This window comes from Balaenoptera musculus, chromosome 6 (genome assembly GCF_009873245.2).
Source record: "Balaenoptera musculus isolate JJ_BM4_2016_0621 chromosome 6, mBalMus1.pri.v3, whole genome shotgun sequence".
Lineage (NCBI taxonomy): Eukaryota > Metazoa > Chordata > Mammalia > Artiodactyla > Balaenopteridae > Balaenoptera > Balaenoptera musculus.
In genome coordinates, this window is record NC_045790.1 from 12,357,201 (window position 1) to 12,380,384 (window position 23,184).

Below are 23,184 nucleotides of genomic sequence, written 5' to 3' on the forward strand. Positions count from 1 at the left end.
TATCTACTACCCCCAAAGGCAGTGGTTTTCAGTTTCCTGTAGTGAGTGTGTAGATAAAGCACTTTGAAATGCCTTTAGGGACTTCCCTGGTGGTCCAGTGGTTAAGACTTCGCCTTCCAATGCAAGGGCGATTGTGCGGGTTCAATCCCCGGTTGGGGAGCTAAGATCCCACGTGCCTGGTGGCCAGAAAACCAAAAAACATAAAACAGAAGCAATATTGTAACAAATTCAATAAAGACTTTAAAAAAAATGGTCCACATAAAAAAAAATCTTAAAAAAAAAAAAAAAGAAATGCCTTTAGGTAGTCAGCAGCAGAGAACCCAGCTCGCAGCTACCAGGGAGTATGGGAAGATGAGTATTTTTAGTTGAGGTCGATATTATCCTAATCAAAATCAGGGTATTGCTGGTAAGGAAGAAACAGAGATGAATATTGGGTGGGAAACTAGCAGAGTCTGTTGAAGTGAATAAATAAAGGAAAAAAAGTCAAAACCATTCTCACATTTCTCTCTATTCAGTCCCTCCTTCCCACTGTTCTTTCCTTGCTAACTTAAAAGCAGTGGTGTCCTGATAAATGTTTCTCATGTGGCTATCTGGGGGGAAAAGCTCTCATTTATAATGTTTGCCAGTTTCTGTGGTATAAATATTCCCACCTCAGTGGGTTTCAAGCTACCAATGTGATGCCATTGAGCACGAAGATGGGAAGAGATTTGCAATAGTACCATCACAGGGTATTTCCACCAGACAGATAGGACAGGAGTAATAGCCTCAAGACGCTAGATAGTGGGAAAATGCTGTGTTAGTTTGATGGGGCCGCCATAATAAAATACCACAGATGGGAGGCTCCAACAACGGAAATTTATTGTCTCATAGCCCCAGAGGCTGGAAGTCCAAGTTCAAGGTGTCAGCAGGGCTGGTTTCCTCTGAGGTCTCTCCTTGCCTTGCAGAAGACACCACTCAGATTGGATTAGGGCCCACCCTAGTGGCTTCATTTTACCTTAATTACTTCTTTAAAGGTCCTATTTCCAAATACAGTCACATTCTCAGGTGCTGGGGGTTAGGACTTCAGTATATGAGTTTTGAGAGGAGACACAATTCAGTCCATAATGAATGTAGTAAAATAATTAGGAAGCAATGAATTTTGAGTATTTTCTTTGTTTTTAATACCATTTATTGAATTATATGTTTATAAAATTTAAGTTTTAATAATGGCTATGCTTTTTTTTAGGCTGAGTCAAAAATCATTTTATTTATACACCACGTCTTTTTTATCCATTCATCTATGGATGAACACTTAGGTTGCTTCCCTGTCTTGGCTATTGTAAACAATGCGGCAATGAGCACAGGAGTGCACATATCTTTTCCAATTAGTGTTTCTGTTTTCTTTGGAAAAAATACCCAGAAGCGGAATTGCTCGATTGTATGGCAGTTCTATTTTTAAGTTTTTGAGGAACCTCTATACTGTTTTCCATAGTGGTTGCAATAATGGCTATGCTTAACAGCTGACTTGAAAAATTCCTGAAGATTGAAAATCAGCTCTCGTGAGCTGGTATGAACTGATTCCAGCACTGCTTTAAAAGAAAATAAAAGCTTAAGAAACTCCCCCCGCTCTCCCAAACCAAACCAGCAAAAGACAAAGCACAATGTGCCAGTGTCAAGTTTCCTAACAATCTTTTTCCGGCAATCTCATTATGATGAGAAAACAACATAATCCCCAGGATTATTGGGGGGAGATAGACCTTGAACAAATAATCCTTTAAGTAATTAATTTATAGTAGTTCTAATTGCTATCAGGAACATATATAAGGCACTACAGGAGAAACTAACCTCACCCAGGAGATTACAGAAGACTTATCTTGGGAAATGACATTTAACCCGTATTATGGGCTAAATTTCTCACCCCTCCCTCCCCCCACATTCATGTGCTACAGCCCTAACCCCCAGCACTTCAGAAAGTGACTGTATTTAGAGGCAAGCTCTTTACAGAGGTGATTATGTTAAAACGAGTCTTTAGGGTGGACCCGAATTCAATCTGACTTGTGTCTTTATAAGAAGAGGAAATTTGGGAATCCCCTGGTGGTCCAGTCTTTAAGACTCTGTGCTCTCACTGCCGAGGGCCCAGGTTCAATCCCTGGTTGGGGAACTAAGTTCCCACAAGCCACAAGACACGGCCAAAAAACAAACAAAAAAAAGGAAATTTGATCACACAGAAACACCAGGGATGTGCACGCAGCGGAAAGACCATGTGAAGACACAGTGGGAAGATGGCCTTCTGGAAGCCAAGGAGAGCCAGTCCTGCCAGCACCTTGATCATGAACTTCCAGCCTCCAGAACTGTGAGAACATAAATGTCTGTGGTTTAAGTCACCCAGCCTATGGTATTTCGTTTCATCAGCCAGAGCAAACTAATGCAACTTGGGGCCCAGGACTAAGTAGGGGCTGGTTAGACCAAGGGGTGGCAGGAGTGCATTCTAAACAGAGGAAAAAAAAAAAATAGAGGAAAGAGCCTTTGGTTGGATCCTCAAAGCAACAGATAAAAGGCTCATAATCTAATCTACAATGGTGGTTAGGAGTGTGCGCCCTGGAGTCAAAAGAGCTGGACTCAACTCAACTCAACGTTGGGAAAGTCATGTGACGCTTTGTTTTCAAATCTATAAAATGCAGTTAATACTAGGTTCTATTGTAGGGTTGTTAGAGGGAGGGTTAAAGTGCTTAGCTGTAAAGTATTTAACTCAGTGACTGGCACATAGTGCTGGAATTGCTAAAAAAAAAAATGTTAGAAATCGCTTCTTATCTGAGAATAACTCATAGCCTCAAAGTTTAGCTGGAATGTTACCTACCGTGGCAAGTCTTCACTGGTTCCACTCCAACCTGTGTAAAATCATTTTCTTTCCCTTATTGGGAAGTAAGACCATCTGTTTCTCAAATCTGGATTCTCCATTTCACGTTACTGAAGGTTTGGATTCTGTCCTAGTGTCTTTTGCTATGGGCCATGCAAACCTGTCATTTGAAAAAAGAAGTAAAATTAGGCCTTTGGGGAGTGAGGACTGACTAGGCCGTGCATAGAAACCACAATGGTTTGGAGGAACTGGACCAGGAGAGGGGACTCTAGTTCTGCCAGGTGTTTGGCCCCTATTCCTGGGCTCTCATGGGCTAGGAAGTGCCAGCATCCCGGAAAAGAGCCACTGTTGGGACACCACTAAGTGCTAAGAGAATGAGGGCACTTTGGGAAGGCACCGCCCTGTGACACCAGGAGATTGATTCATAAGCACCTAGGCGACCGGAAATCCAGCAGGAAGGTAGTACTGGTGGGTGAGGTAGGGCAAAGAGAAACTTGCACCCTGGCTTCTGAGCCAGGCTGGAGTGCTTTCATGCCCCCAAATTAGGGACTTCAATGACTTCCCTGGTGGTCCAGTGGTTAAGACTCCACGCTCCCAATGTAAGGGGCTTGGGTTCGATCCCTGGCCGGGGAACTGGGGAACTAAGATCCTTGCAAGCCGCGGGGCGTGGCCAGAAAAAAAAAATTAGGGACTTTAGGGACACTATAGCAGGTTATGCATTCACCGCACCGCTTGTATGTACTATGTTTATCTGTAAATTCCCTCCCCGGACTCAGATTCTTAACAACAAGTGTCTTATCTTTTCTCTCTGCATCCTCCACACTTAGCCTAATGCTGAGCCTCTATATTTGTTGAATAACATCCTTCTTTATTGATTAAGCATTTGAGACCTAGTCATTGAGTGACTTGCTTAAGGTCACACATCTCGTAGATAAATTATATCCAAAAGCCAAAGCATCCATGAGTTGAGCCTTTGCTCTTGCCAGCAAAGCCTTGAGGGCAAGGGATGTGTCTTATGCTTTCCCAAGTGTTTGGTACCATGGTTAGCCCATGGTCAAGCACAGGAAGAACCTGGCAATAGAGCCATATATATATATATATATATATTTTTTTTTTTAACATTTATTTATTTATTTGGCTGCACTGGGTCTTAGTTGCAGCACACGGGCTTCTCTCTAGTTGTGGTGCATGGGTTCTAGAGCGCATGGGCTTAGTTGCTACGCAGCATGTGGGATCTTAGTTCCCTGACCAGGGATGGAACACGTGTCCCCGGCATTAGAAAGCGGATTCTTAACCACTGGACCACCAGGGAAGTCGATCTAGAAGGTAGTCAGTGGATTGATAGATAAAGCTGTTTGGAGTCTGGAGCAGGTAAACCACCTCATCCAATTCTGGCTCCAGGGAAGCACCCACAATCATTCTCATTCATTCATTCAAAGATGTTACTTGTCAGACTTTTTTTTATTTTGGGCTGTGCCTTGTGGCATACGGGATCTTAGTTCCCCTAACTCATGCCCCCTGCAGTGGAAGCGTGGAGTCTTAACTACTGGACGGCCAGGGAAGTCCTGTCAGCTTTTTTTTTCCTTTTACATATGCCTTTTACTTTTATGCTCAGCAAGGTAGTGAAAAAAGCATGGGCTTTTATTCTTCCCTTCAACATATATTTATCTTGGGAGCAGTATCCCAAGTATTCACTGTGTAAGGGCCAGTAAATCCATCTCTGTGCGTTTCAGTTTACACATGTATAAAATGAGGACAATAACACCTATTTCCAGACTGGCACAAAATGTACAAAAGGGCGAGGACGCGAAAACTTGGCGTGTATTAATGTCATTTAAGCTCTGCCCCTTCCCCCCCCCACCCCCCATCCCCCAATCAGGGCCAGTGACAGCTGATTATTTCACTTCTCTGTTGCAGTGCTGGGGAGGCAAGGAGGGGGGAGCTTCTCAAATGTTGATGCCCTGAAGACTTCCCCAGGTGGGGTCTCTCCTAGGCCTGGCACATTAATAATGCAGAGTAAATATACATTTAGTCATTTGTTCTGGCCTCTGGAATGAATGTAACAGTTTAATAATGCAGTAAAGGTGAGGTTCATCACACAGCTTCTCGTTCTGGCCATGGCCTCTTCCTATACATCGAGAAAAGAAAGTCCCCAGCAAAATAGGATTATGTTGTTTTGACATAAATTCTCTTATCAGTTAGGATCAGGTTCACCTGCATAAAGTGTAAACACCCCTCACCACCCCTCTTCTAATTTAGTCTTAGATAAGATAAAACCACATTTCTTTTTCATGTAAAAGAATAGAGTTAGCCATTCTAGACTCCTGTGACAGCTTCATAAAGCCATCATAGATCCATGCCCCTTCCAGCTCTACCGCTAAGGTGGCCTCTTGGTCCATGGTGGCTGCTGATGCTCCAGTCATCACATCAGTGTTCCAGGCAGCAAGATGGAAGAATGGGGAGAAGACAAGAACATCCTCTCCCTTTTAAAAAGACTTTCCTAAGTCCCACATCTCGTCAGTGGGAAATTAGGCACACGCCTGCACCTCTGCAAGAAAGACTGGAAAATGAAGCATTTCATCTGGGCAGTAATGTGCTCAGCTGAAAACTGGAATTCTAACACAAAGGAGGAAAGGGAGACTGGAGGTTTAAGGGAGGCAAACTGCCATTCCATCTCATCTCTTCCATTCTGGAGAAGAGACATAGCTGTTTTTCCCTTCTGTGTTTCTCCCACCCTACGCAGAAACTGTCATTAATGTCTTGACGTCTGAAACTGAGGGGAACAAGTGATGACGCTGCTGTGTTTCATCCTGGGCCAAAAGGAAAGAAGAAATGGGATCATTCTTCCACCTACACGCTCATGCTCTTCTCACGTGTTGTTTCATTCTCTCCCTCTCTCTTTCCCCACTTATATGGACAGAGCTCCTGTTAAAACTGCCCTCTGGGCATTATGCTAAGTGAAATAAGTCAGACAGAGAAAGACAAATACTGTGTGATATCACTTATATGTGGAATCTAAAAAACACAACAAACTAGTGAATATAACAAAAAAGAAGTAGACTCACAGATACAGAGAACAAACTAGTGGTTACCAGTGGGGAGAGGGAAGGGGGAGTGTTAATCTAGGGGTAGGGGGCAAAAAAAAGGGTTATTATGGGATTAGGTGAAATCATGTGTGTGAAACTTTTGAAAATTGTAAAGCACTATAAAATTTAAAGAATCTCTCATTCAGTTAAAATAAAATAAAATAAAAAAACAAATAACCAAAAACTGCCCTCTGAACTACAAACAAATGCTTGTTCTCCTGAAATGGATCACTGGACATTGTGTACCTGGCCCTCCATACTCACTGCCAGCAGTGGTACCAGGGCATCTCACCCTGTTCAGGAGGGGCAGCTCTAAGGAAAGGGTAACCACTCTACACACGAGGCTCTCCGGGGTGAAGAATGGGGGGTTCTGTGGGATCTGGACCTGCCTTCATTCATTTAAGGCTCCCTCCCACGCAGGGGTTCTCTGGCAGCTCCCAGGCGCTCACCCCGAGGAACACACTGCCGCCAGCCCCACCAGGCTGCCTGCTGTCTCCCTTGTAAGTGGGTGTGTGGAAAAGGGGCTGCAGGAGGAAGAATTCAAATGACTCAGAGCATCATGGCTATTGGGCCTGCAAACTGGGGCCGGGAGAGAACCAAAGAGCATCATTTTCCTACAGTCGCTCTATTGCGTAAGACTAAACGCTCTATTGTGTTTTCACCTGAAGATGGGGAAATGAACACTTAACTGAAAGTTACGCGTATTAAATAGTAGACTTGTGCCAAAGGGTCCGGTGGAGTTCACCATGGCGTGTACATGTGGCCCTCAGCCCCCAAACTCAGCCCCCAATTTTCTATGCATCCCTTCAAATATTTTGGAAAATCTATAGGGTTCTTGTCAAGTTTACATGCATTACTTTTATCTAATCCTCAGGGTCACAGACTAGGGTGAGGGAGTGAGGTACTTGCCTCTTGTGCAAAATTTAAGGGGGTGCCAAAGACCCCACCCCAACTCAGGAGTCAAGATAAATAATATTTCAATGCAATATTTTTAAAAATAAGAATTAATGCAAAAAAAAATCAACGATGAAAAAAATATCAAGATTTAAAATAAAGACAGGATATCCGTGTTAGTGATTTTTTTCTTTGGCCTCAGCTCCTAAATGGCTGGGCCTGGCACTGCTACTCCTCTCATTATACCCTTGGGGTGGGGCCATGTTGTAAATTGTGATTCCAAAGAGCTCAGCATTTACTCTGGTAAATGGTAGAGAGGCAACTTGAACTCGGAACCCCACTGTTTGTGCTTCTTTCATAAGAATGTAACCAACTGCTGGGTTTTGGGGGACCGATGTCTAATTTAGAAGCAGGACACTCTGGCTTCTTCAAAGGCAGCTGGGACCCTGAGTCTCTGAAATAATTGCTTTTCAGAGGCGCTGGAAGATAACTCGCGGAGTGCCCTGAGGGTATGTCACCACTAAGCCTAGAATCGTCTTGTCGGGGGTGGGGTGAGCAAAACAGTGACTTCGGCTTGCCTGACAAACAAGCTGAGGAAGAATTAGCCTGACCTTGAGTCCTTAAAGCCACATACCCTTTCCTTTAAATCTCTCAGCGGCAGAGTGGTTTTCTCAGGACCAAAGGCTGGAATCAGTGAAAGTATTTAAAAACAAATCTAAGAATCCATTCGGAGAGCGAGGGTGTTTTTACAAACTCAGCGGAGGCTTTTCCACGCTGCTTTTTTTTTTTTTTATTAAATTGCAAACTAGCCTCTAGAAATTTTGTTTCCAGCACAGCAGGTTGCCTGGTGGATGGGCGGCTGGAAGGCCTCCGGGATTGTTGCAGGGACCCATTTTCCCGGGTGCAGGGTGTAGACCCGGTCTCAGTCCGGTAGAGGCGCCGGGGTGGCCACGCCCGCCTCCCACCTCGTGGCTGCACGCGCACTGCCACCTACAGAGCTCCGGAGGCAACTCAGCCTCCCGCCCTGCTCTGGCCTCCCTGGACCCGCCTGGCCTAGGGATGGAGTCCGGATTCCTGCAGAGACCTCCCGATTCATTACCATAACAAAGGCTTCTTCTTCCCCTGGGCAGCTGAAGACACGCTAAAAACCAGTTCTCACTTTAGCAATCTTATCTAGCTAACCTTCTCATCTGAGGAGCTGCACTTTTGTTTGTTAGTTTTTTGTTTTTTTAAAAAATGCTTATTGGAGAATAGTTGCTTTACAATGTTGTCTTAGTTTCAGCTGTACAGCAAAGTGACTCAGTTATACATATACATATATCCACTCTTTTTTAGATTCTTTTCCCATATTGGCCATTACAGAGTGTTGAGAAGAGTTCCCTGTGCTATACGGTAGGTCCTTGTTGGTGCTAGCAAGACTCCCTCCCAAATGCATCTTTAGGGTCCTTAAGTGAGCTCAACTTACTTCATCAAGCTATAGTCCTCTTTGCTGTCCCACTGATTGTCAAAAGGTAAAAACTGTTCGTATTTACTGAGCACTGCTCGGGTACCAGGCTCAACGTTATTATGTTCATGCTACAGGTGAGGAAACAGGCTTGGAAACGTTATGTAAATTTGTCCGAGGTCACTCAGCTAGCAAGCAGTGGTGTCAGATTTTAGATCCACGTAGATTTTTTTTCTTTTTTACTCAAAAGCTTAAAAAATTTATTTTGTTTTATTTAGTCTTTTAAACAGTTTTATTGAAATATAATTTACGTAACATATAATTCTCCCATTTAAAGTGTACAATTCAATTTTTTTTAGTATATTCAGAGGTATGTGCAACCATCACCACAGTCTATTTTCTTTTTTATTTTTTTCCAATTAGAATTTAAAAAAAAAATTTGGTTTCTGCAATAAAAATAAATAAATAAATAAAAATAAATTCCTCTAAAAAAAAAAAAATCCAGGTAGATTTTAAATCCAGGGCCCACATCCTTACTCCCTTGAATTATATCCCTTGAGAGACTCTGGGATTCAGAGCATCCACTCTTCATATATTGAGCATCTACACAGGCCAAGTGCTCTACTAAGGACATCATGTATTTTATCTTGTTTAATTGTTACAACAGCTCTGTAAAGTACATACAGATGATGAGACTATTTTACAAACAAAGAAAGCTAAGCTTAAAGAAATTAATAGTCTTCTTCCACTGGCCATTGTGGCTGGATGCAATGCCTCGAGTTAGGTAGGGCAGAAAGATGGAAAGAACTTGGATTATTGCTAATATTCTTGAGCCACTGAATTAGCCAGCCACCTGAAGCCACCCTGCCACTGGATTCCTTGTCATGAGAAAAGACAGATATACTTATTTTCTAAGGATTTGACTTAGGGTTTCTGTTATTTGTGGATGAAAGCATACCAGCTGATATCACTAGGATTCAAACACAGGTCTATCAGACCCTAAGAGCTACTGGACATGTTTTGCAGGCCACCATCTTGCCTAGTATTATTAAATTATTAAAAAGTTGCTGGTTCCTCAGAGGTAAGGAGACTTTTACATGTGGAACCATGTGGTTGAAAGAATCTGGAGACCTAGGGTTTCATCCTGACTCTTCCTTAGGTTGTTTACTGACTCACCAAGGAAATAAGACACAAACACATGAAATAGTAAGAAATAGTAAGACACAAACGAATGGAATGGTCAAGCTAATGAATGTCTCCCAAAGCCTCAACAAAGTAGAAATTAAATAAATCTGGGTAAGGGTATTCTGCCAAGGTAAAAGATCCAGATAAAACAAAGAAATGGCCTGTGATTATTATTATTATTATTATTATTTTTCTTTTTAAACTGTTTTTATTCTTTAAACAAATTGCATATATTATTTTGATTTTACATATTTTATTCTGGAACATTTGGTGTGTACAAAGAATTTTTAAATGAATTTAAGTAATCTCAGTGAAATACAAAAATATGGAACGCTTCACGAATTTGCGTGTCATCCTTGCGCAGGGGCCATGCTAATCTTCTCTGTATCGTTCCAATTTTAGTATATGTGCTGCCGAAGCGAGCACTATTTTTTTTTTTTAAGTATTTGTTTATTTATTTATTTATGGCTGTGTTGGGTCTTCGTTTCTGTGCGAGGGCTTTCTCTAGTTGCGGCAAGCGGGGGCCACTCTTCATCGCGGTGCGCGGGCCTCTCACTGTCGCGGCCTCTCTTGTTGCGGAGCACAGGTTCCAGACGTGCAGACTCAGTAATTGTGGCTCACGGGCCTAGCTGCTCCGCGGCATGTGGGATCTTCCCAGACCAGGGCTCGAACCCGTGTGCCCTGCATTGGCAGGCGGGTTCTCAACCACTGCGCCACCAGGGAAGCCCTGGCCTGTGATTATTAACAGAAACCTCTTCCTTCCAAACTCCGAGTGCTCGTTCCACTTTACAGCCGGCCCCATCTGACCGCAGTGAAATGAACAGTGCCATTCAGCAGCACAGAGGGGCAAATGGACCACTACCTGCCATGACTGGGGGTTGGCGTACATGGCTTTATAACAGAAACATGGTATTTAATAATACCTCATTATCAATTTTTAAAGAAAGAAGACTCAGGGACGTTTACTTCATGGTATAACCACACAGAACAGAGTAATCTTCCTTTGATGATTGAGCGGGATTTCTCCCCTAGAACTGTGCAGTCAAAGGTCTACTGGGCTCACCATTGCAAGCAGTGTAGAACAAACTAACATGGAGTCATTTATGTCAGGGACCAAACGGAGATGATCGATACAAGTGCATGAAGGAAACTTAACCTAACGTTACAAGGATTTACAGCTCTTCTCAGAAATCAGCAGAGGACACCAGCCAGTCTCCAAATGCCAAGTCTGTTCACGCCATCTCTGGACTTACTTGTTTCCCTGACTTAGCTACCCTGATCCCAATATGAAAGAAGACCACCCGGCAACCGTTCAGCTGAAAAAGCCAAATGAATTCCATATTTATCTCATAAAAATCCCTTAGCCTGTGAGCAACTTGGGACTCGTCACTCCCATAGCCTCGAGTTTCCCAAATAGCATGTCAAAAGTCTTGCAATTAACTCATCTTTCTGCTTCACTTTATTCCCTATGCAGAGTTTGGTTTTGATAGTAGTATTGGAAACTAATGGTTTCAGGGTGAAGGCGTGCTAAATACGCCAGCTCTGACCTAATAAGAATTGCTGGGGGAATTCCCTGGCAGTCCAGTGGTTAGGACTCTGTGCTTCCATTACAGGGGGCACAGGTTTGATCCCTGGTCGGGGAACTAAGATCCTCCATGCTGCACACAGCAGCCAAAAAAAAAAAGAATTCCTGGGAACACATTTTAATAGCTTAGGCAAGTAAGCCAGTAAACATTACCTGTACACGCTTCTAAGTAAGTGGCTTTGACAGTCTTTCTCCTAGGGAATGAAGGGCCTGCAGAACTGGTTGGCTGGACCAGTTCTGATACATAACAGGTGGATCAAGAGCCATATTTCATGATAAGTTTCTTGTCTTTTAGATAAGACATACTACTGCCTTCTGCCTGTCTTAATTTAGTGATTTACAGACTGAGGCATTAGGAGTAAGTATTTTTCCTTGGTTCCTGGAAAGTTGTAGAGTGAGTGTAATTTTGCCTGTAAAGTAGCTTGAGATACAGGCATCATGTGAATATATGCATTTCCCTGTGTTTTTTGTTTTCTTTAGATGGCGAGGCCATTCTGAAGTAAAATGCTTCACTTCCTAATCCTACGATTAAGCGGCAAATTAACAATAAGGGGGCTTCCCTGGTGGTGCAGTGGTTGAGAATCTGCCTGCCAATGCAGGGCACACGGGTTCGAGCCCTGGGCTGGGAAGATCCCACATGCCGCGGAGCAACAAGGCCCGTGAGCCACAACTACTGAGCCTGCGCGTCTGGAGCCTGTGCTCCGCAACAAGAGAGGCCACGATAGTGAGAAGCCTGCGCACCGTGATGAAGAGTGGCCCCCGCTTGCCACAACTGGAGAAAGCCCTCGCACAGAAACGTAGACCCAACACAGTCAAAAATAAGTAAATAAAATTAAAAAAAAAAAAAAAAAAAAAAGCTGTCCAGGAACAGATTTAAAAAAAAAAAACAAAAAAAACAATAAGGATGGTCTAGGTCCGGAGTTTTAGGCTTATGAAATCACAGAGATCCAGATCAGGGTCTCACAAAAGTGTGGTCTCCAGGTGATCTTTAGAGACACTGGTGGGGTGACATCATTTAACATACATACGTCTGGGTTGCATGCCAAACTTACCGAATCAGAATGTGGGGAGCTAGGGCCTCTGAATCTGTCTTTAACAAGCTTGTCTGATGAACCTTGTGTATGCTAGAGCTGGAGAGGCCCTGGTTTAGTCCTTGGAAAACAAAACAACACAAAACCTGAAGGGCAATCCGTGTATCACAGGATGTTATCACAGGATAGCGTACGGAAGGCTCCTTCACCTACTTCCGTACCTGGTTCTTGAACCTGAGTGAAGATCGCTCCTGAAGACCCCGGAGCTCTAGGCAGGCTGATAACGTCAGGGGTGGGGAAGGACAGACGCCAGCCCTGAGAGCCGTCACTCATCCTCCCCAACTCAGCTCGGCCTCACTTCCTCCGAGCAGCCTTGTCTTGCCTTTGTTGCTCTCATCTCTGGTTGTAATTTTTTTTTTGGTTTGTCGTTTTTTTAAAAAATTATTTTTATTTTTATTTTTTTTGAAGTATGGTTGATTTACACAGCCACTGTTTTATTTATATATTTATTTATTTATTTATTTATTTGCTGCACCATTTGGCATGCAGGATCTTGGTTCCCCAACCAAGGATCAAACCCATGCCCCCTGCATTGGGAGCATGGAGTCTTAACCACTGGACCACCAGGGAATGCCCCTGGTTTGTCATTCTAAAAATTGTTTTTAATTGTGCCAAGATACACATAACATAAAATTTACCATCTGAACCAGTTTTAAGTGCACGGTTCAGTAGTGTTAGTACATTCACATTGTTGTGCAACCGTCACCCCCATCCATCTCCAGAACTCTTTTCATCTCGCATCTTTCATTCAAATAGCAAATCTCCACTCCCCTGCCCCTCACCCCCTGGCAACCACCATTCTACTTTGTCTCTATGTGTGTGACAACTCTAGGTACCTTATATAAGTAGAATCATATAGTATTTGTCCTTCTGGGACTAACTTATTTCACTTAGTAGAATGTCCTCAGAATTCATCCATGTTGCAGCGTGTGTCAGAATTTCCTTCCTTTTTGAGGTTGAATAATATTGCATTGTACAGAGAGACCACGTTTTGTTTTTGCATTCCTCTGTTGATGGACACTTGGATTGCTTCCACCTTTTGGTCATTGTGAATAATGCTGCTATGAACACAGGTGTACAAATATCTTTTTGAGACCCCCGCTTTCAGTCCTTGTGACTAAATACCCAGAAGTGCAATTGCTGGATCATCTGATAATTCGCTTATTAGTATTTTGAGGAACAGCCATATTGTTTTCCGTAGTGGCTCTCTGATGTAATTTTATACTGATTTGTGTGATTATTTGATTGCCTGTCTTCCTGCTTTGAGAGCAGGCATCCTGTTTATTTTTGCCACCTTGCCTCCTGCAACTCCGTATCCAGAACAGCAAAGCCTGAGACAGAGTAGTCACTGAAATATCTGCTGAATTAATGAATGAGTCAGCCTAATAAGAACACGGCATCGTAGAAAGACTTAGTCTCTGCACTTAATGAGTTTACAGATTAGTTGGTGAGACGTGATGCACACAAGGCAGGGAACAAATAAAGGAAGGATATAATTATGTACTAAACTATGGTTCTTCTTTTAAGTGTAGGAGGAGTTGAGAGGAGGAGAAATTTTCGTGGGTGAGGACAGTCAAGGGAAGGTGGGTAGGCTTGGATTAGAAAGGAGGAAGGCAGTTTAGAAAGAGGAAACAGTCTTTTCCCCCAGCTTTATTGAGGTACAGTTGAAAAATAAAAATTGTATATATTTAAGGTGTACAACTGGATTTTTTTTTTTTTTTTTGGCTGAGCTGCGTGGCTTGTGGGATCATAGTTCCCCTACCAGGGATTGAACCCGGGCCCTCGGCAGTGAGGGCGCGGACTCCCAACCACTGAACCACCAGGGAATTCCCTGGATGTTTTGAAATACCTCTGCATTGTGAAATAATCACCACAATCAAGCTAATTAACGTATCCATCACTTCATATAGTTATCTTTGTGTGTGTGAGATGAGAACACTTCATATCTACCCTCCAGCTCATGCAGTATTTTTCTTTCTTATTTCATTTAGCATATGTCCCCCAGGTTCATCCACATTGTCACAAATGGCAGGATTTCCATGTTTTTAAAGGCTGAACAATATTCCATTGTGTATATAGACCATGTTTTCTTTTCTCTTTTTGGCCACACCACGCAGCTTGTGCGATCTTAGTTTCCCAACCAGGGATTGAACCCTTGCCCTGGGCAGTGAAAGCGCAGAGTCCTAACCACTGGACCGCCAAGGAATTCCCAAGACAACATCTTCTTGATCCATTCATCCATTGATGAACACTTTGGTTGTTTCCATGTCTTGGCTATTGTAAACAATACTGCCATGAACATGAGAGTTCAGACATCTCTTTGAGATACTGATTTCATTTCTTTTGAATATATACCCAGAAGTGAGATTGTTGGATCATAAGGCAGTCTTATTTTTAATTTTTGGAGGAAACTCCATACTGTTTTCTGTAATGGCTGTACTGTTTTACATTCCCACCAACAGTGCACAAGGGGAGGAAGCAGTCTTCACTTGTTGGAGGGCTGGGCGCAGGGTTAGTTAAGGAATCTGAAGACGTCAGTCCAGGGACAGCAGTAAGAAGTGTGGATTAGGAGTGGGCACAGGAGGTCCCAAGCACGCTGTTCTGAGCAGCACCGGGGGATGCAGGAAGCAGACGGCACTTGAAAATTAAGCAGGTGGGCAGCACAGGGGGATCCAGCCTGTCTCCCTCCAGGATGCACATCCTAGCTGGGGGCCTGGCCAAAGCAAGGCATGGTCCAGTCTAATAGGGTTGGGGGCTTAGGCAGGAATCGGGAATGGGGGTGGGGAGCACAGCATCATGCTAAGAACTCAGCTGTAAGATGAAAACCATCACTAGAGGGTGTGAGCTGGGCCTTGCTTAGCCCTGAAACACTACAAACCTACACAATAAGAGGTATTCTTTGTGCTAAGGGGCTGTAGCCACAGAAGTCCTTTTTTGCCCCTTCTGGCTCTGTCAGGATGGGTTCTGGAGCTGGGGCAGGACTGGGGCTGCAAGGAAGCAGGCTGGTGACTGGGGCAGTATGGAAACAGGGGTAAACAAGGCGTGTGGGGAGGGAAGGCAGGAGAGTGGCCTGAATGGCTGAGAGGCAGGGATTGGTTGTAATGGGGGCCAAGGCTTGATAAAAACTGATATCTGGGCAAGGTTGGGCAGGGTGCTGGCAGTCAAGTGGAGGCTTCTCCTATTTCACTCTCCTCTTCCTCAAGTGAGGAGAAAAAAAAATCATTGCTTTAATATTTGAGCAATACTTTTGACCTTTAAATTAAAATTTTAAAAAATAAACACAAACAAATACAATAAATACTCCAGTATATTTACAAAGGAATTTTTAAAGATACTGTAGACTTTGTGCAGCGTGACTTTAGCTTAGGAGAGATTACCATGCCCGATTGTGCATCATGATTGATGTTTAGACCAATTGGACCACAAATGGAGTCAATGAAAAAGTCCAAGTTGGTCACACACACAATTGTAACTAAGCTACAGTGGTTGTAGATGACAGGCTGTCAATGGTGGAACAATAGAAAAAAATGAATTATCCATGGCTAGTAATTGCTAATAAATTCATAAGGTCACACACATTCTTAAAGATGTCTATGTATAAGAAGGAGGATGAAAAAGGCAGAAAATAGGAATCAAGTTATGTCAAAGGACCTAAGTAGATTATCTTGGAAAAACAAAACTTGCCACATGTATGGCTTTACCCAGGAGCTTCAGATGCCAAGGCTGGACACTGGGGATGAATCCAAAGGCAGAACAGTCTGTTAGAGAAAGAGTGAGTTAAGACAAAGTCGTATTATCAGAGGGCTAAAAAGTGTCAATAACCCAATGAGGTCTGAGCTGGCATTTATGTGGTCCCAGTTCTAGCCAGGGACCAGAATCAGGGACATCACAGAGGACTGCTATCAGGAGACTGTGATTCAGAGGCAGGAAATCCAATCCTCAAGGTGGAATTCCCAACTGATTCTTGTTTTTATGGCCGCAGGGCATGTAGGATCTTAGTTCCCCAACCAGGGATCAAACCCATGCCCCCTGCATTGGGAGCACGAAGTCTTAACCACTGGACTGCCAGGGAAATCCCCCCAACTGATTTTGCTAAGACTTCACCAGCTCTTCTAGAAACTGCTTCCTTATCCACAGGCATCCTCTATAGCTGTTGCCCACCAAGTCCGGGGGCAACTCACCAATGTCCAGCTAGAAGGCTGAGGGTCCCTAGGCTGCCCTTTATGAGTCCCTGCTACACCCCAAGTCTCTGCTGTTCTCTGGCCCCTGAAAACCCACTGACCAAGAGTCAGAGCTCTCTCCACCCAAGCAAAGGAGACCCCTCCAACTGGGATTTCTCCCTGCTGGCTGTGGGCAGTTGAGCCCCTGAGCCCTCTGAGAATTTACAACTCTTTCCAAATTCCCAGTGGTTGTCCTGAGTTTTCAGATATCCAACCACCCCCCTTGGCCACAGACTGAAACTAGATTCCCATGAACTGGGAAGGAAGCGCCTTGGGAAATACTGCTCTGAGCTCCACCAATCATGCGCCTCCTCTGACCCAAGTCCCACAGTGAGGACGCAGGTCCTTCTTTTAAGATGAACTCCCTTTACCTTCCTTTCAGGGGACTTGGGGCCTACATTTTTCTCTTCCCCTTTGTATAGGAACCTTAATACTTATGGCCAGGGATGTGACCTCTGACTTCTAAGTCCCTTTTCAGTTTCTTTCAAGGGACACTTTGGAGGAGAGACTTTGGACTGGGAATGAAGGTCACACTAGCTCCTGTTGCCAGGCTAGAATTATTTTAAGGGAAAGAGGCCTCTTTTATTTTTTTCTTCCTCAGGCTCCTTTCCAAAGCATTGTTTGTAGCTATTGTGTCTAAAAAAAATGGAAATGACTGACTTTAAGTCTGACCCTTGCAAAAGGTCTAAATCTGTCCTGGGAACTGGGGTTACAAGAGAAAACAAGCCCAGGCAAAGAATTTATAGTCTCACAGGTTCCAAAGACAAGTAAATGTTCAGTCTAACACAGATTTGAACAAGGCATTTTTTTTCCTTAGAAAGCTTCCAGGGGTCCCCAGGATAAAGTTTCTAGCACAGTGTACAGGGCTTTTCTTTTTCTTTTTTTTTTTTTTTCTTTTCTTTATTTTTGTTTTGGCCACACTGCGTAGCTTGCAGAATCTTAGTTCCCTGACTGGGGATTGAACCCAGACCCCTGGCACTGAAAGCCCGAGTCCTAACCACTGGACCACCAGGGAATTCCCTGTAGGGCTTTTCGAGAACCGATCCACCCAGCTTTCCAAGCTCATATCTCCTCCATCCACAAGTAAGTTTTCTACAGACCTCTGACGATTTTGTGTTACACCCTTTGCCTTGTGTGATGATTAATTTTAGGTGTCAATTTGACTGGGCTAAGGGATGCGTCTGTAGCTGGTAAAACATTATTTCTGGGCGTGTCTCTGAGGGTGTTTCCAGAGGAGACTAGCATTTGAATCAGGAGACTGAGTAAAGCAAGTGCCCTCCCCAAGGTTGATGGGAAGCAGCACCTAATCCACTGAGGGCCCAAATAGAACACGAAGATGAGGAAAGGCAAATCCGCTCTCCCTGCTTGAGCTGGGACCTCCATGTTCTCCTGTCCTGATTCTTGGGCTTTTGGACTTGGCCTGAATTACACCCTTGGCTCTTCTGGGTCTCCAGCTTGCAGAGGGCAAATCGTGGGACTTGTCGGCCTCCATAACCACATGAGCCAATTCCTAGAATAAATTTCCTCTTCCATGTATTTCTACACATCCTACTGGTTCTGTTTCTCTGGAGAACACTGACTAACACATCTTGAGTGCCTTTCTCCTTTGACTATGCCTGTAAGCTCCTCATCCTTTATGAGGCAGGGTAAATGTCACTGGCCTGGTGACACTTTCCCAGATCCTCCCACAGGGACTTAGTAACTCCCTCTCTTCTGCTCCCACTTTGTCCATACCTCCTGTGGTGGCCTTGTAATGATTTATTTAGATTGCTTTCCTAATAGCCTATAAGCTCTGCCAGGGTGAACTTTGTTCATATCTGCGTTGCCAGCACAGAGTAGAAACTCAATGTTTGTTGAATAAAATGAATGAATGAATAAAGTCTTGATTGGCAGGGTAATTTCGAGGGCTCAGGTGTGGCATGGGTTCATTACTCGCATCGAGGAGGGAATAGGAGAGGCAGAAGATGTATCTTGAACAGTAAGATGGGGGGTACTTAATTCTTAGCAATTTTGCCTCAGATTTGCTCTGCCTGGGGGGTTGTCGCCTATGGGAAAGAATGTCATTTGAATCAACATTTGATTATTGGCCCTTTATGGGCATTTCTCAGGAAGCGCTTTCTCCACCTGACCCAGACTTTAAGTTAGGTGGTGATCATATTTGGATTTCCAAATTTACAGTGTAATTTATTTAATTCTAATATAGTAATAATACCTTATAATTATATGGTTTCATCTTCAAACATCAAAGCATTTTCTAAATATTAATAGACATGAACAGCCCCAGGGGATTGATGCTACTGGATCCCTTTCTCTGATGGATAATGTATGATGGAGAGTCAGCTAACTTGGCAAGGGATGTACAGATTATTATTTTTTTCAAAAATATTTTTTATTATAGAATATTTTAAACACAGAAGTAAGGAGAATACTGTAATGAACATGGATGTACCTACTATTCAACCATGAATTCATGGCCAATCTTACCCACTTCTACTTTCCCATGTTATATTGATGCAAATCTCAGGTATCATACATTTTCATTCATAAAAATTTCATCTCCGAAAGATAAGGACTCTGCAAAAAAAAAAAAAAACCAAACAAACAACCTATATCCATGATAACTGTATCACACCATGGACAGTAAAGAATAATTTCCTAATATCAAATATTCAATCCATTTTTAATTTCCAGTTGTTCTATAAACTTCATGAACTTTAAAAAATTTTGGACTATGTTTTTTTTTTTGGCTGCGCTGTGTGCCATGCGGGATCTTAGTTCTCTGACCAGGGATCGAACCCCTGCCCCCTGCGGTGGAAGTGTGGAGTCCTAACCACTGGACCACCAGGAATTCCCAAAATTTTGTGACTTTGACTCAAGATCTAAAAATGGCTCACCTATTGTGTTGGTTGATATGTCTTTTATGTCTCTTTATTTATTCATTCTTTCTCTGTGATCTTTATTTAAGGTTTGTCTCTTTGTTTTGTTTTATTAATCCAGTCAAATCTTTTAAATCGAGATATAATTGATTTATAACATTATATTAGTTTCAGGTGTACAACTTAATGATGTGATATTTGCATATATTGCAAAATGATCACCACAGTAAGTCTAGTTAACACCTATTGCCACACATGGTTATAAATATTTTTCTTGTGGTGAGATTATGTTTCTTTTAAATGTACAGGTTCATAGAGTTCCCACTGTCTGGACTTTTCTGATCACATGTTTATGTATCATTCAACATATTCTTTTTTCTTCTGTTTTTCCTGTAACTTGGTAGTTGGACCTAGAGCCTACATTAGAATTGGGTTTGATTTTTTTTGACAAGTTTATAGGTGGTGGTGTTTTCGTCCATCAAAAAGCAGATAATGTCTGGTTGTCTTTTTTTGTGATACTAGCAGTTGTTGATGATTTATGTCTACATTAATTTATTAGGGATCACTTCATTGTTTATTAATGGGAATATATCTATCAGGAGAAACTTCATCTACTATTTGGTTATTCTAAGTACAGTTTGCATTGGAAAGAAAAATGCTGGATTTTCTCCCTTTATTGACTAATTTTCAAAATCGTCAGTTGGCTTTTTAGCATCATCCAACAGTAAACAATTTGATTATTTAATATATTAGTATTAATATTGAGGTATAACTGACATAAACTACATGTATCAAAGCATCTAATTTGATGGGTTTTGACAAATGTATGTACCTGTGAAACTGTCACAATTATGAAAATGAGCATACTACTCATGAATTAGATTTTTAAAGTATTTTAAATATTTATTTATTTATTGGCTGCCCCCGGTCTTCGTTGTGGCACACGGGATCTTCCTTGCGGCATGTGGGATCTTTAGTTGCGGCATATGGACTCAGTTGCGGCATGCATGTGGGATCTAGTTCCGTGGCCAGGGATCGAACCTGGGCCCCCTGCATTGGGAGCATGGAGTCTTACCCACTGCACCAACAGGGAAAAAGTATTTTATAAGCTGATAAATTTAAATATGTTGATATTTTCAACCGTTTCAGTTATTATTCTTTTTGAATAATTAGTTATTTTTAGTTATTGATTCTTTTTGAAGCTCAAACGGTCCCATTTTTGGACAATGGGAGCTTTTTTAGGTTATGCCGTGGTCCTTCTGAAATGACTCTCATTGTCTTTGTTAATTTCCTTGCCGTCTTGTGATAACAGGATGCTTCAGATCCGACATCAGCCCTTTCTCCAAGGAGTCCCGGGTCCTTTCAGTGGGAAACAGGATGCATCATATATTAAGTGGTGGTTAAACAGAGCAGCAAAAGCCAATAAAATTTTTGGTCTGGGTTCAGTGTAGTCAGAAGGCAATAGCTGTTTTACTAAGCAGCTCTGTAATTATGTCTTTTGTTTGTGCACTTCCTTTCTCTTTAGTGTTCAAAGTGATTTTATAGGATTAAATTCATCTTTGGGGGCAATCTAAGGATGGAAGAAAGGGTTTAGAGAGATTATTATCCCATTTTATAGTTGGGGAAACAGACCAAATTGTTGTGACTTGTCCATTAGTTTGTAGAAAACTAGGGGCAAGTTTGAGTGATTGCTATGTTGGGTTTTCGTTTCTGCGCTAGGGCCTTCTCTAGTTGCTGCAAGCGGGGGCCACTCTTCATCGCGGTGCGCAGGCCTCTCACCATCGCGGCCTCTCCTGCTGCGGAGCACAGGCTCCAGACGCGCAGGCTCAGTAATTGTGGCTCACGGGCCCAGCTGCTCCGCGGCACGTGGGATCCTCCCAGACCAGGGCTCGAACCCGTGTCCCCTGCATTAGCAGGCAGACTCTCAACCACTGCGCCACCAGGGAAGCTCCTAGGGGCGAGTTTGAATAGAATCTAGCCTCCTAACCGTGAAAACAGGATTCTCATTTTGCTGCCAGGGCCCCCTAACTTCAACAACTTCAACCCCCCACCCCATCTTTTTTTAATGAATGGGGGATAGGAAGTATTAAGCAATGGGAAAGAAGGAAAATCAGAGGTTTTTTTTTTTTTTTTAAACTTTCTTTCCCTTTTCCTTCCTTTTTGCTTCCTTCCGCCCTCCCTCCCTCCGTCCTTCCCTTTCTTTTTCTTTCTTTCTTTCTTTCTTTCTTTCTTTCTTTCTTTCTTTCTTTCTTTCTTTCTTTCTTTCTTTCTTTCTTTCTTTCTTCCTTCCTTCCTTCCTTCCTTCCTTCCTTCCTTCCTTCCTTCCTTTCTTTCTTTATCTACATTTCTTTCTTTAATATTCTATTCTATGGTTCTCTAAAATAGTTGGAAATACATGAGGCGTGAGATGAAAAATTAGGGAATCACAGAATCCTGGGCTTTGAAGAGCCTCCCTAAACCTGGCAGCCCAGCCCCTCTGCCCAGTAGCACTGCACTTAGGCTCAGTCAAGATAAATGGGCAGCTGTCCTTTTAGAAAGATGCAGCCAAGTGTAGTCCACTGTGAACTAAATCAATTTGGAGTAACAAAAGCAAGTCCCCAAATAGCAGATTTAAGTTTAGGAAAATGAATCCAAGTCTAAGTGCTTAGGGGGAAATAAATGACCAGGAATAAACAGCGATGTGAATTCACAACAGCCGTGTGGGAAAAAGAAGGGTCTGTGCAAACAATGCTTTGCAGCTCCAGCTTTGATTTTGCTTGGTCCTCACTGAGGAAGTGGAAAGTTAGCCTAATTTGTACTAACTAAAGAGCGAGTGATTCCATTAACTAGCTTTACAGGTTCTCTCTGCAGCATCAATGTAGGCCACGAAGAAACATGGATTCATCTTCCTTAAAAGTCTTTAAAAATGTATAGTATTAGAGAATAATATTATTTACAATAGCCAAGATGTGGAAGCAACCTAACTGTCCACTGACAGATGAATGGATAAAGAATATGAGGTATATATATATATATATATATATATATATATATACACACATACATACAATAGAGATTATCATACTAAGTGAAGTAAGTCAGAGAAAGACAAATATCATACAGTATCACTTATATGTGAAATCTAAAAAAATGGTACAAATGAATTTATTTACAAAATAGAAATAGACCCACAGACATAGAAAACAAACTTACGGTTACCAAGGGGAAAGGGGGGCAGGGATAAATTAGGAGAGTGGGATTAATAGATACACACTACTCTATATAAAATAGATAAAAAACAAAGACCTACTATATAGCACAGGGAACTATATTCAATATCTTGTAATAACCTATAATGGAAAAGAATCTGAAAAAGAATTGATATATGTATATATGTATATATATAGCTGAATCACTTTGCTGTACATCTGAAACTGACACAACATTGTAAATCAACTAGACTTCAGTTTTGAAAAAGTATAGTATTAGAGCAAGAAATCAGAGGCTCTGGGGTCCAGGCACTGGATGTAGCAACTGGGGGCACCTGTGTAGCAGCCAGGACAGTGTTTCTCACACTGGTTCCAAGAAACACTGGTATTCCAGGGAAAATGGAGTTCCATGGTGTAATGAAGAGGTAAGACTATATCCTTGTCTCAAAGATTGCCAAATCATATCATGTTAAAGGCTCTGAGATACACATGCTAATGGAGATATATATGCTGGTCTTTGTTCAAATCCATTTTTAAAAAAAAATTTTATTTATTTATGTATATATGTATTGACTGTGTCGGGTCTTCCTTGCTGCGTGCGGGCTTTCTCTAGTTGCGGCAAGCGGGGGCTACTCTTCATTGTGGTGCGCAGGTTTCTCATTGCGGTGGCTTCTTTTTTTGTGGAGCACGGGCTCTAGGTGCGCAGGCTTCAGTAGTTGTGGCGCACGGGCTTAGTTGCTCTGCGGCACATGGGATCTTCCCGGACCAGGGCTCGAACC

General features: G+C 42.6%; 1 non-coding gene across 1 annotated transcript; it reads right to left on the reverse strand.

Moving 5' to 3' along the window:
- Window positions 1–9,764: 9,764 nt before the first annotated feature.
- On the reverse strand, window positions 9,765–9,871 carry LOC118897604. The gene has a single exon (XR_005020492.1). It is a non-coding gene; the product is annotated as a U6 spliceosomal RNA (small nuclear RNA).
- Between the last annotated feature and the right edge of the window lie 13,313 nt (window positions 9,872–23,184).